Source organism: Ostrinia nubilalis, assembly GCF_963855985.1.
Source record: "Ostrinia nubilalis chromosome W unlocalized genomic scaffold, ilOstNubi1.1 SUPER_W_unloc_1, whole genome shotgun sequence".
NCBI lineage: Eukaryota > Metazoa > Arthropoda > Insecta > Lepidoptera > Crambidae > Ostrinia > Ostrinia nubilalis.
In genome coordinates this window covers 4,077,727-4,089,957 of record NW_026973566.1, presented here as the reverse complement: position 1 = coordinate 4,089,957, position 12,231 = coordinate 4,077,727, and positions in this window count along the sequence as shown.

The following is a 12,231-nucleotide window of genomic DNA, read 5'->3' as shown; positions in this document are numbered from 1 at the left end:
ATTCCCGTTTTTTAACAGTTATTTCATTGAATTTAATGCGAGGCAAAACTTTAAGATTACCTTTTAATAGAAGCTGATAAGTTTTGTGAGGGGCAAACTGCAAACGATTCCTGTCTCCCCATTGAGATATTAAATTCAAGCATGTATCCGCTAGATTTTCAAGCTTTGATCTAGTGTCAGCCTCTATTAAAAGGAGACCGTCATCAGCGTACCCGGTTAACGAACAGCCTTCGGGTAATGGTAATGCTAGAAAATCATCGAAACCCAAATTCCAAAGGTAGGGCCCTAGGACCGATCCTTGGGGACAGCCGCGCGTGAGCACCTTTGATTCAGCATGATGGCCGAGTTTTAATTTAGTTGTACCGTTACAAAAGTACGAGTGCAGTAGTGAATATATATTACTATAGCATCCACGAACTTTCAGTTTTAAGAGCAGGATCGGCCACCAAGCATTGTCGAAGGCACCTGAAATATCGAGGAATATTCCTACAACGTACTTTGCCACCGAGGACGTCAGTCACTTTTTGTCTGACAGATATTACTGCATCTGCAGTAGACTTCCCGGCGGTGAAGCCAAACTGCTGCTCGTGAAAAATTGGACCACCCGGTAGCAAACGCGGCACTACTAATCGCTCTAACAGTTTACCTAATGAGGGAAGTAATGTAATAGGTCGGTACGATTTAGGATCTTCGGGCGGTTTGTCACCTCCCTTTGGTATAATTTTAATAAATCCGCGACGCCATATACTCGGAAACACGCCCTCCGAGATACAACGAGTGAAAACATTAAGGATATCCGTTCCGGCTGTTTTACATGCTGCTTTAATCATTTTATTTGATATTTTATCTTCGCCCGATGCTTTGTTTAAGGGTAAACTATTTACTATATCGTAAAACTCATCAAGGCTAGGAATAGAAGACACAGGCGACTCAGGCAGCACCGCAATAGCATTTCTGACGTCCCGATGATAATCGTTATCGTCAGCCACACTATCGTCAGGTATAAGCGCGTTAAGAAGAGCACCTGTTGTTTCCTCTACACCCACCGTATGAGTGTTGTTAATTTTTATGTTAGAAATATAAGCAATATCTAATTTACGGTTAGCTTTGAATTCATGATATATCGGAGACCACGGACCCTCTTTTTCTAATCTCTCGACTGTTTTCCGCAGTAACACGCCCTTGGCTTTAGTTACAGCAGCTCGATAATGGGACCTGGCAACCCTCAAAGAACATAAAGCATTTTCATATGCATCCCCAGTTACATTTGCCTTTCGAAGTGTGTTAAGCTTACGGCGAGCCCGGCGAAACTTCTTCCTAATTTCTACCAGCGATTCATTCCACCAATCACATCTACGTACACCTCTAGTTGGAGCGCGACCAATCGCAACATCTGCACAATACGTAAAAGTATCGGACATAATTTCTGCACTATCAGTCGCGCTCAGGTCGGCACGAGTAAAATCTTTGGCATGAGACGCAAAAAGAGTACTGAAAAAAGCCCAGTCGGCCCCACGACATTTATATCTATAGTTGTTGTTGCACTCATGAACTGTGTCTTGTCGCGACATTGGTTTAAACTCGTACACTATCAAGCGATGATCACTACAAGACGCGTCGGGGAGGACACGCCACCTATCCAGCTGGACGTCTGCGCTAGAAAGCGTGACGTCAATATGAGACTCGCCCGTTGGGCTACTGTAGGTTGGTGGTGCATTAGGGGTGTTGTGAATAACTAAGTTCATTTCAGCTATGAAGTCTTCCACGGCTGAGCGACGCTCCACATCAGTCGAGCGGAGCTTGCCGTGCCAAAGTGGAGATGACGCGTTCGCGTCAACTCCAATGATAACCCTACGCCCTGTTAGGGACTGTAATACAAAGCGTAGGTGGTGTAGATGAGGCCCAACCGGGTCAGAATATTGAAAGTAACAACTCACGACAAATATGGAGAAGGATGGGGAGGATACTTCCGCAACAGCGCAATGCGACGAAGAAAGGTTGGCAATAGACGTTATTGTGAGTGTAGACGCGCGTGACACATAGATACCGGCGCGTGCACTGTTATTAATTTGAATAGTTTTGCAGCGCACGCCGACACGCTGATATTGTTCTTGTACTAACACGAGATCTAAGTTGTATTCTACAATAAGTCTGTCCAACTCCAACGTAGCAATTTTATCGTTATGGAGGTTAAATTGGCCTATGGAGACTTTAGCCATAAACAGTATTTAATATTAGTTGTTCTAATTTTGCCTTATAACTCGGACAGTCGGGCGAACCGCTTAAATGGTCGTTTGGTTTTTTAAAACGTTTACATGCCGCGCAAACTGGCTTAAAGTCTTTGGCGGTATTTTTAATACAATCTTTCGTATCGTGGGCCTCGGCGCAATACCCACAACAGCTAGATTTTTCCGTGCAAAATTTCGCAACATGACCATATTGCTGACATTTCATGCAACGAACTATTTCTACGTCATGGATAGGAGTACAGTCTAATTTTTTAGAAATCAGCAGAAATGTCATCAAAAATGGCCAACTGACATAAAAATATTTTTAGTCTGTGAACTAGTGATGCGACAAAACCTCTCGTTAATCGCGAAGTGAAATATTGTAGTACTTGAGTATCATCGCCGGGTGATCGTCAAAATACTAAAAATATGCAACAAAGTCGCAACATTGTGAACTGATTATGAAATTTTCGAGAACAGGAAACAAACTGTATGCACAGATGTAATCAAAAAACACACTGGACAGTAAAACAATCAATGATATCCGTCAAGTTATTAAACTTCAAATAGTTGCAAAAAGTTCTGTTTGACAGTGTTGCTTCTAGCGACATCTCGCTCGCTCAGTTCTTTGTTGCTCTATTCCGCTAGGGAGGTAATTTAAGATGCGAAAATCCGCCAGATGGCAATACGTAGACGCGAGGTCCAAATGCTGTATGATTGGTTATTTTTGACATGACATTGACAGATATGTCAAAATCCACCAATCACGCAGCGCAAGGTCCAAATGCTGCATGATTGGTTATTTTTGACATGACATTGACAGATATCAAAATTGACAGAGTCAAAATCCACCAATCACGCAGCATTTGGACCTCGCGTCTACGTATTGCCATCTGGCGGATTTTTCAATCGCGAAAACCCTCACTGAAAGAATATTTTTATTTTCTTTTATTTTATTTACTTATATAGGAAAATAAGCAATGGAACAATACGTAAGCATAATTGCATAAAAAAGTAAAATAATTTCGTTTAAATAAAACCGACTAAAAATTAAACTGACTCCGAAAAAGTATACACTAGTCTAAAAGTAGAAAAATAATTTTACGTTATCTCCAATATTGTCGAAGTTATCGCTGGAAAACTAAACAAAGTATCGTATAGTTTTTATTTAAAATTAATCAGTAATCGGAATAAGTGAATACTTAAAATAATATCGATTAAATTTACAGATTATTGTCTATGACTCACAGGTTACAGCACTCAGCCCCGATTACGGTAACTTTTATAACGTCTACAATCCAGACGCGTTTCTGATTCTGCGATACGATTGGTCAAAACAGCTGACGTACGCTGTTGAACGACCAATCGTATCGCAGAATCGAGAAGCGTGTCTGGATTGTTGACGTTAAAAATTACCGTAATCGGGGCTCTGATGTGTCAGAGACAAGTCAGTCATAGACAATATGGAGATAACACATGATTTTAAACGTCAAGTCAATTTGACTAGTCTCACAAATTTTCATCGTCCACGTATTTTGCTAAAATAATTTGTTTCAAAGATTGATTTCAAACTTGTATAAACGTGAAAATAAAGTTGGTTTCATGGGCTTGTTAAATAATGTGTATGATATTATGAACACGTAAGTGATTAAGGTGTAATTGTGTATGAAAGTGTTTGTTTACATCTCTGCTGGATTCAAAAAAATCAAGGTATACTCCTGTGAAGTTTCGACTTAACCCAGATGAACCTACCGACCCATACATGGGTTATGAGAAATAAAAAAATCTACTGTCGTTATTTTATTTTATTTATACAAACCAAAGTATTTTTTTTAAACTTTAGGAGGTACTTGTTGATTATAATGACAACTAAAGCAGTAAACTGAATCATTTCTCTTTTTTATTTGCAAGTGAACAAGTGCAGAGAAAAAAAATTAAAACATGTCTTCAAAAAGGTAAGATTATAATTACTTGATGTTATTATTTTCAAAATACGGAACTATTACTCTAAAATAGAATACATTGTAGATTGATTATGTAAAACAAAATTAAATCAGCGTTATTTTTTCCCTCTTTTATTTAGCCGTAGATTCCTTGGACCCATACATAGGCCCGTCGGCACAACCATAGTACATTTGATCTATATGAGTAAATATGCTTGATTTTGCTATTTCAGATCGAAACCTTTGTCCTTGCATGAAATATTAAATGAACTAGAAAATAGCAATGATCCGGTCCCAGAATACATTACATTTGAACCACCTGACAACGAAAATACCGTTGTTACTGATGAAGATTCAGCCGTTGGAAGGACCCAAAAATGGGCGTAACCCTCTTATAAACTATTTTGACCAATTATTCAATGATACAGCTATAAATGTTTGTAGAACTTCGAGAAAGAGGTCAATCGTCGAATCCAACTCGGTTGGGCAGCGTCTGGAAAGCTTCGCGATATACCTACCTATACTCACGTCCGAAATACCGCAGTGTCTCAAGTCAAAAGTCTTTGACCAGTGTATGTTGCCAGTCATGGTATATGGATCTGAAACGTGGTCGCTTACTATGGGCCTCATAGGAAGGCTCAAGGTCACCCAAAGGGCGATGGAGCGGGCTATGCTCGGAGTTTCCCTGCGTGATCGAATCAGAAATGAGGAGATCCGCAGGAGAACCAAAGTAACCGATATAGCTCGCAGAATTGCTAAAATCAAGTGGCAGTGGGCGGGACACATAGCTCGCAGAGACGATGGCCGTTGGGGCAGAAAGGTTCTCGACTGGCGACCACGGGCTGGAAGACGTAGCGTGGGCAGGCCTCCTACTAGGTTGACCAACGATCTATTAAAGGTCGCGGGAAGAGCCTGGATGTGGGCAGCGCAGGACCGTTCATTGTGGAAAGCCTTGGGGGAGGCCTTTGTCCAGCAGTGGACGTCATTTGGCTGAAACGAACGAACGAACGATCGTGGAGATCTTGATCACCTAGGTTTTCCGGCCGGCCTGTTACAAGATCCTTATTAGAAACTTTCAAAAGGTGTGAAAAACGTGGGCCTTGCCCTGTACCTGCCACCTTGGAGATTCAAGATACGATCAAACAGGTCATCTAATCAACTATGTCAGTAAGATTCTAAAATGCAAAATATGTAAAAAAAATGTAATTACATTTGTGTGAAGTGCAACATACATTTACATCCTGAAGAATGTTTTTTTAACTATCACACAATATAAAAATACTGTTACAGACTAACATAATTATCATAAAATAAATAAAAATACCTTTTCATACTAATACATACATGTTTCATTGATAAAAAGTGTTTTATTTTAATATCTATTTATTGATCTTAACAGGTAAGTAAAATGCAGTATTTGTGCCGACCGACCCATGTATGGGTCATCATTTTCCCGCTTTCCCGGGGGTGACTAATTTTTTTAATTATTTTTCGTAGCGTACTGGGATCATAATAAACTGTATATCCAAAAATCTCAAAATTCTAAAGTAAAAATAGTTTCAGGCTCATCTGGGTTAAATAGTGTAACTAATTTTTTTTAGCCCTACAAACTTTGGACCCCCATTTCACCCCCTTAGGGGGTAATTTTGGAAAAATCCTTTCTGATAACACCCTTAGACCCTAATAAGGAACCTACATGACAAACTTTGTGTCTTTATACCCACCGGTTTGGGATTTATGTTGATATATCAGGCAGTCAGTTTCTCTTTTTATATGTCTGGGTATTTTTGATAAATGTATGTAAAATCAACAGTAAATAATCCGGATGGATTGCAGAAGGCGCTGGATTAGCCAGAGGCTGATTATCAGGGATTCCTGTATTGTTATTAAGAAAAGTTGTTTTAGGTTTGTTTTTCTAAACTGGCAATGTCCGCCCTAAGTGACATGGTTGTAATGCTAAATAATTGGCAATGTCCGTTTCAAGTGACATGTCATAACTTCTATACTAATTGAAATTTTTTCAAAAAGTAAATATTTTTTTCTTAATCTATCAAAACAATACCTAAATCCCAAATTTGACCATTTTTGAAGCAAGGGTTCAATGAGTGCCAATTTAAGGGTTAAAATGGCAAAAAACTATCTCGTACCTATAATTAGTCACTTGTGCTGCCTTTGTTTTGCTAAGGGTGTATTTCCGACACTTTTCAAGCGTGCAATTGTACATCCTATACATAAGTCCGGGGATAGAGACGATGTCAACAATTACAGACCTATTTCTGTTCTCACGGTACTTTCCAAAATTCTAGAAAAAATAATAAACAAACGTCTCCTTAATTTCATTAATAAATATAACATTCTGTCAAACTCCCAATTTGGCTTTCGAGAAAAGATAAGCACAGAAGACGCCGTTTTGGCTTTGACCAATAGAATTGTTGACTATCTTGATTCCAAAAAGAAAGCGTTATGTATATTTCTAGATCTGAAGAAGGCATTTGACACCGTCTCTATCCCGATCCTGATCAGGAAACTTTGCAATCTGGGCATTCGCGGGCATTTTCTCAATTTGCTCTCTGAATATCTGAATAACAGGACCCAGCAAGTCAAATTAGATAGTAATACTTACAGTTCTGTAGAGACATGTACACAATATGGAGTCCCACAGGGCAGTGTGCTTGGTCCTACCCTATTCTTGCTCTATATCAACGACCTGACTGAAACCAAACTAAGGAACGGAAAAATTTTTTCGTACGCCGATGACACTGCTTTACTGTTTCATGGGGAGAGTTGGGAGGATGTATACGATTTAGCTTCTAAAGGTCTTTATACGGTTACAAAGTGGCTTTACAGAAACCTCCTCACCCTGAACACTAACAAAACCAATTACATCACATTTGCTCTACAGAACTCATCACAACCCAGCAGTGACCTAAAACTTATAGCTCACTCCTGCGATTATTCCAGCTATTTGAGTCTGTGTGATTTTAAGCACCTTGAAAGGGTTTCTTTCACTAGATATCTGGGTGTTTATCTCGATCAGCAATTAAACTGGCACAAACAAATCGATATGTTTACTCGTCGTATCAGAAAGTTGCTATGGTTGTTTAAGGAATTACAGACCCATCTGGGTTCTGACTCTGAGTCATGTCTATAAGCTGTTTTTGAGATCCATCACTAATAGTCTCGCGCGTATGTTCGATGACTTATAGTCTCTCGAGGAACCCAGTTATCGAAAAGTTTACACTACCATATACCGCATCTATACGCTACGGCAGATTATACAGAAGAGTCTAACTTGCCTATATGCTTGACATTCTTAGATTATGAGAAGGTCTTTGAGCCTGGCTGGGCACGAGGGCGATTCCTCTGCAGCGAGCTGTGAGGCAGGGAGATGTAATAATACGTCGAATTCAACTCGGCTGGGTAGCGTTCGGGAAACTACATAACATCTTTTCGACCAAAACACCTCAGTGCCTAAAGACGAAAGTCTACAATCAGTGTGTGTTACCAGTAGTGATGACATACGGTTCGGAAACGTGGCCTCTTATTATAGGCCTTATAATAAGCTCAAAGTTGCACACCATAGTATGGAGAGTGCTATGCTCGGTGTTTCTTTTCTAGATCGAACCATAAATGAGGAGATTCGTAAACGAACTAAAGTCGCCTGACATATCGCACCCTTCCTGGAATAAGTACGCAAGTGAAAAATGCCAACTTTTCAGGAGCGTAAAAAAACTGTCCTAAAAATGTATTACCATTATTAAAAAGATGTGTTATACATCAAAAGATAGCTAAAAATGTCTATGAGGGGCCTATGTATTTATATTTAAAATACACTTAATAGGTTTTGAGAAAAACTTAAAAAAGAGCGTTGCGTACTTATTCCGCGAAACATATTTAACACTTGTTGTTGTAATTATGAATATTGCATTGTTGACATGTTAAGGAATACATGCTGTTTGGTATTATTGCAGATAACCACTTATTGGCGTTCAGATTTAGTCGTGCATTCAACGTGTAAGTGTAGTTTACGTAGTTTTTCCTCGAACTATTCGTATTGAAATAAATTCGTAAAAAGGATAACGTACTTTTACCTTGTGAAAAATTACATTACTTATGGTAGTATTTAAAATTATAGCTTTATTCAAAATCAAAAAGTTACAATATTTTTGCATAACTATATTTTATAATTTTCGAAAATTGCATTTTTAGGGAGAGACGAGCTATCAAAAGGACTAATGACCGTTTTCACCATCAATCCCTAATTTGTAAGTGACCTGTATGGTGATACATAACAGGAATTTTGTTTTATAGGGGTCACTTAAAAATTTGGGATTAATGGTGAAAACGGGCATAAAACTCATTTATTTTTGCAAGTAGGCTTTTATAAAGCACTTTTATAGTTTTACACTCCCCAGTATTAACCCAACCACTGCTTCAGGACATTTTTTTTTACGGAAGCGGTAAATAGATATTTTGTAAAGTTACCATTTAAAACAGAAAATCCACAATCACCATTTGCAGACACCAAACCGAGGAATGAACTGCCGTTTGCAGTATTTGCGGACCAATACGACCTAAAACCTTTAAGAGCAGACTCTAATACTTTAAAGACAATCAACGCACCTGTAACTCACCGAGGAGCGGGTGTCTATGGGCGGCGGGTAAACACTTACCTTCTTATCAGGTGATTCGTCTGCTCGTTTGCCTCCTTTCCCTTAAAAAACCCAGAAACATAACCACTCACAGGTCCGTTCAATTAGAAAGGAAGTTACAGAAATCACTAGACCTAAAAAAAGATTAACGAACTGTTAGGGTTATTGGGTAATTAAAGAAAAGATGCGTAATTAACTTGACTTTCTGTATTTTTATCTTGGAAAGTAATTTAGTACAACCTAGCACAATGATGGAGGGTTCGAGAGAGCTGTCATAGACAAGAGCGACATCTACTACAGATACAGTAGGTTTTCTATTACATTTTTATTAATCAGCTTGTTTTTGTTGCACTCTTCAACACCCTTCCTCAACAAAAGCAAGCTATAACATTTCAAAACAAGCTATCTCTAAGCTTAAACTTACACAGAATTACTTCTCAACAATTTATTCAACTTAATTACTTTTACTTCTCACAAACTTATATTGACTTGACTTCTAAACTGTTTACTTAAATAAAATTGGAACCTCTATAAACTTAGTACTTTAAATTATCTGTAACAATACATATTATTTATTAAATAAACCTATCCCAAAACACAACTCTTGCAATGTCATTTTACACAACCTCTTGGTAAACATATCTGCTAATTGTTCCTTAGTAGGAATGTATTCTAAAACAAAACACCTTCACAAACCTTTTGCCTTATAAAATGATACTTTAAGTCAATATGTTTTAACCTCTTATGATGTTCACTATTTTTGGAAACATGAATGGCTGACTGGTTATCTATGAAAACTTTAAAACTTTTAGCATTTAACTTTAACTCTGACAACAAATTTTGTATCCAACAGCCTTCTGCTACCCCTTTCCCCAATGCTACATACTCAGACTCGGTCGAAGAGAGAGCTACACACTGTTGCTTTGCACAACTCCACGAAATGGTAGAACCAAACACCTTCATGACATACCCAGATGTTGACTTCCTGTCTGCTCTATCGCCAGCCTAATCAGCATCTGTGTATCCCAACAGCGGTGAGCTTTCTTCAGACTTGAATACTAATTTGTAGTCCAGTGTCCCCTTCAAGTAACGTAGAACACGCTTAAGTGTCTTCCACAAAGATTTGATTTGCAGATGTTTGAAATTTATTTATTTATTTTTATTTATTTATTTATACTTCAGCACACAAAGTAACAAATGCACTGTGGCGGACTTAATGCCGGATGGCATTCTCTGCCAGTCAACCACGGGTCATGCAGAAAGAGTAAGGCGGTGCAAAAAAATTACATTTTTGATAATAAACCTACTTACATAAGATTACATAAAATAAATAACATAATACAAATAAATATAATAGACATACACATAAATACATAAACATAATAATATTATAGATGTACATGTCGCAGGCAAATTGTATGAAACCGCATTTTACAAATGGCGTCGTCAGTTCACAAACGCTCGCTGTTCTATGAAATGCCGAAGGCAAAATGTAAATTGCCTTGGCACTTTATAATATGCCACAAAATTTGATAGCCAATTCAATCGCCGTTTACAAAATGCCGCGGCAAATTGAAGAATTTAGTTCTTTTTCTTACCACGCGAGGCGCTGCCAATCAAAACAAGAAAAATGGCGTCGAGTAGTGGTGTTGTGATACAGAAAAATATTGAAAACAGTGCAAATTCTACGTATTCAAAGGACTTTTCACAAAAAACTATTGTTTTAAAGACATTTATTTTACGATTCAAAAATAGGAGCAGTGAAAAAGCGTTGACAAATGAAAAAGTTTTTGAGGTTATCAGGCATGTAAAAAACGCTAAGGTGACAATGGGATCTGGTGCTCGGAGGACTGCTGCGGAATATGGTATGGTATAAAAAATATCCGTACCGCGCGGGAATAACTTGACATCTCGACCTGCACTTTTTTTTTTTTATTAGCTTAAACGTTTCCTCTACCTTATACCCTTCTGGTATAAAAAACTCAACTCGAAATACCCAAAAATACTTGAAATACAGCTCTTGTTCATAAGTAAATATCTCTAATTTAGGCAATAAATATTTGACATAACGATATATCCAATTAATATTATTCGTACAAACGTTTATATTTCGATTTATCAATGTATGTCAGAACATGTATTTGTTAATATCTCGACTTATAGATTTATGGATTTTCGTTTTTAATTTGACAAAAACAGTTATCTAGTTATGATCCACTCTGAGTACTAAACATATCCATGATATGTGCAGTTGTCTAGTTATGCACACTGTCAAGAGTTTGGATATTTGGAGTTATCCAGCTATTACATTCGATAATAATATTTTTATATGTGTCATTAGCAGTTTTTTAAATATAACATTGTCAGGATTTCGAGTGTCTTTAAATATTTTTTACTTAGCAACCCCTGACAATATATTTTTAATATATTTAAGCGTTAATTATTATTTTTATTACTATTTTCAATAGTTTAAAACTAAATTAACGTTTAAATAGCAAGTTGAAAGTAGAAGGATAAGTTTAGTCAATAGGTAGGTACTATCTACTAATGTTTTTTCATAACAGACTAAGATTTCGTTTGACAACCGAATATAAGTAAAAAATCTAATAATAAACTTTTAGGTCAACTTTAAGTTCCGGATATTTTTATAGTCTATTGATATCAATGAGATTAATTAGGAATAATGATGAGGTAAGTAGGGTCGATACGCCAGATCTCGTCCATTTAGTGAGTTGGTAGATTTGAGGAATAAAAATAATATATAATTTTTCGTAATCATTTTGAACGAAAAATTGTTGTCATTATGCTCCCTTTAGTCTTTATAAGTATAGTATTAAACTTGCTCTAAACCAGTAGAAGTTTTAATATCTTTTTAATATTAATATAATATAAAAAAAATGCATTCAAAATCACTAATAATTAATAACAGCATGGAAATAAAAAAATATAGATAAAATCTTACTAATTGGTATTCAAAATATTTAGGTATCACACTTAATAATTATAAACATACATTTATATTATAGTTTATTTCATTTTTTTAAATTTCAATAGTACCTATGGCTCAATTTGCAATATGGTCTCCTCTCTAGGCACAGTTTGCTTTTTAATATTATTTACAACGTCTGTATTTAAAAAATTGTCGTGATAATGTGGACGCAAATTGGCTATCACAAAGGGTAAGCTACATTTGGAGCGTGTATTAGCGTCCAGGAAAAGGCCTAAGTACTGAAAAAAATCTTTGTGTTCGATAAGTCATGTAAATAACGTTTTAAATAATATACAACATGCATTGTTTTGTATATTTTAATATCTTAGACCCAGTTAGACCAGACCGCGATCACTTCTGACGCAAAGTGGAAATTTCATTGTAGTAAATTCGCATCCACCTTATTTTAAGTGTCATTT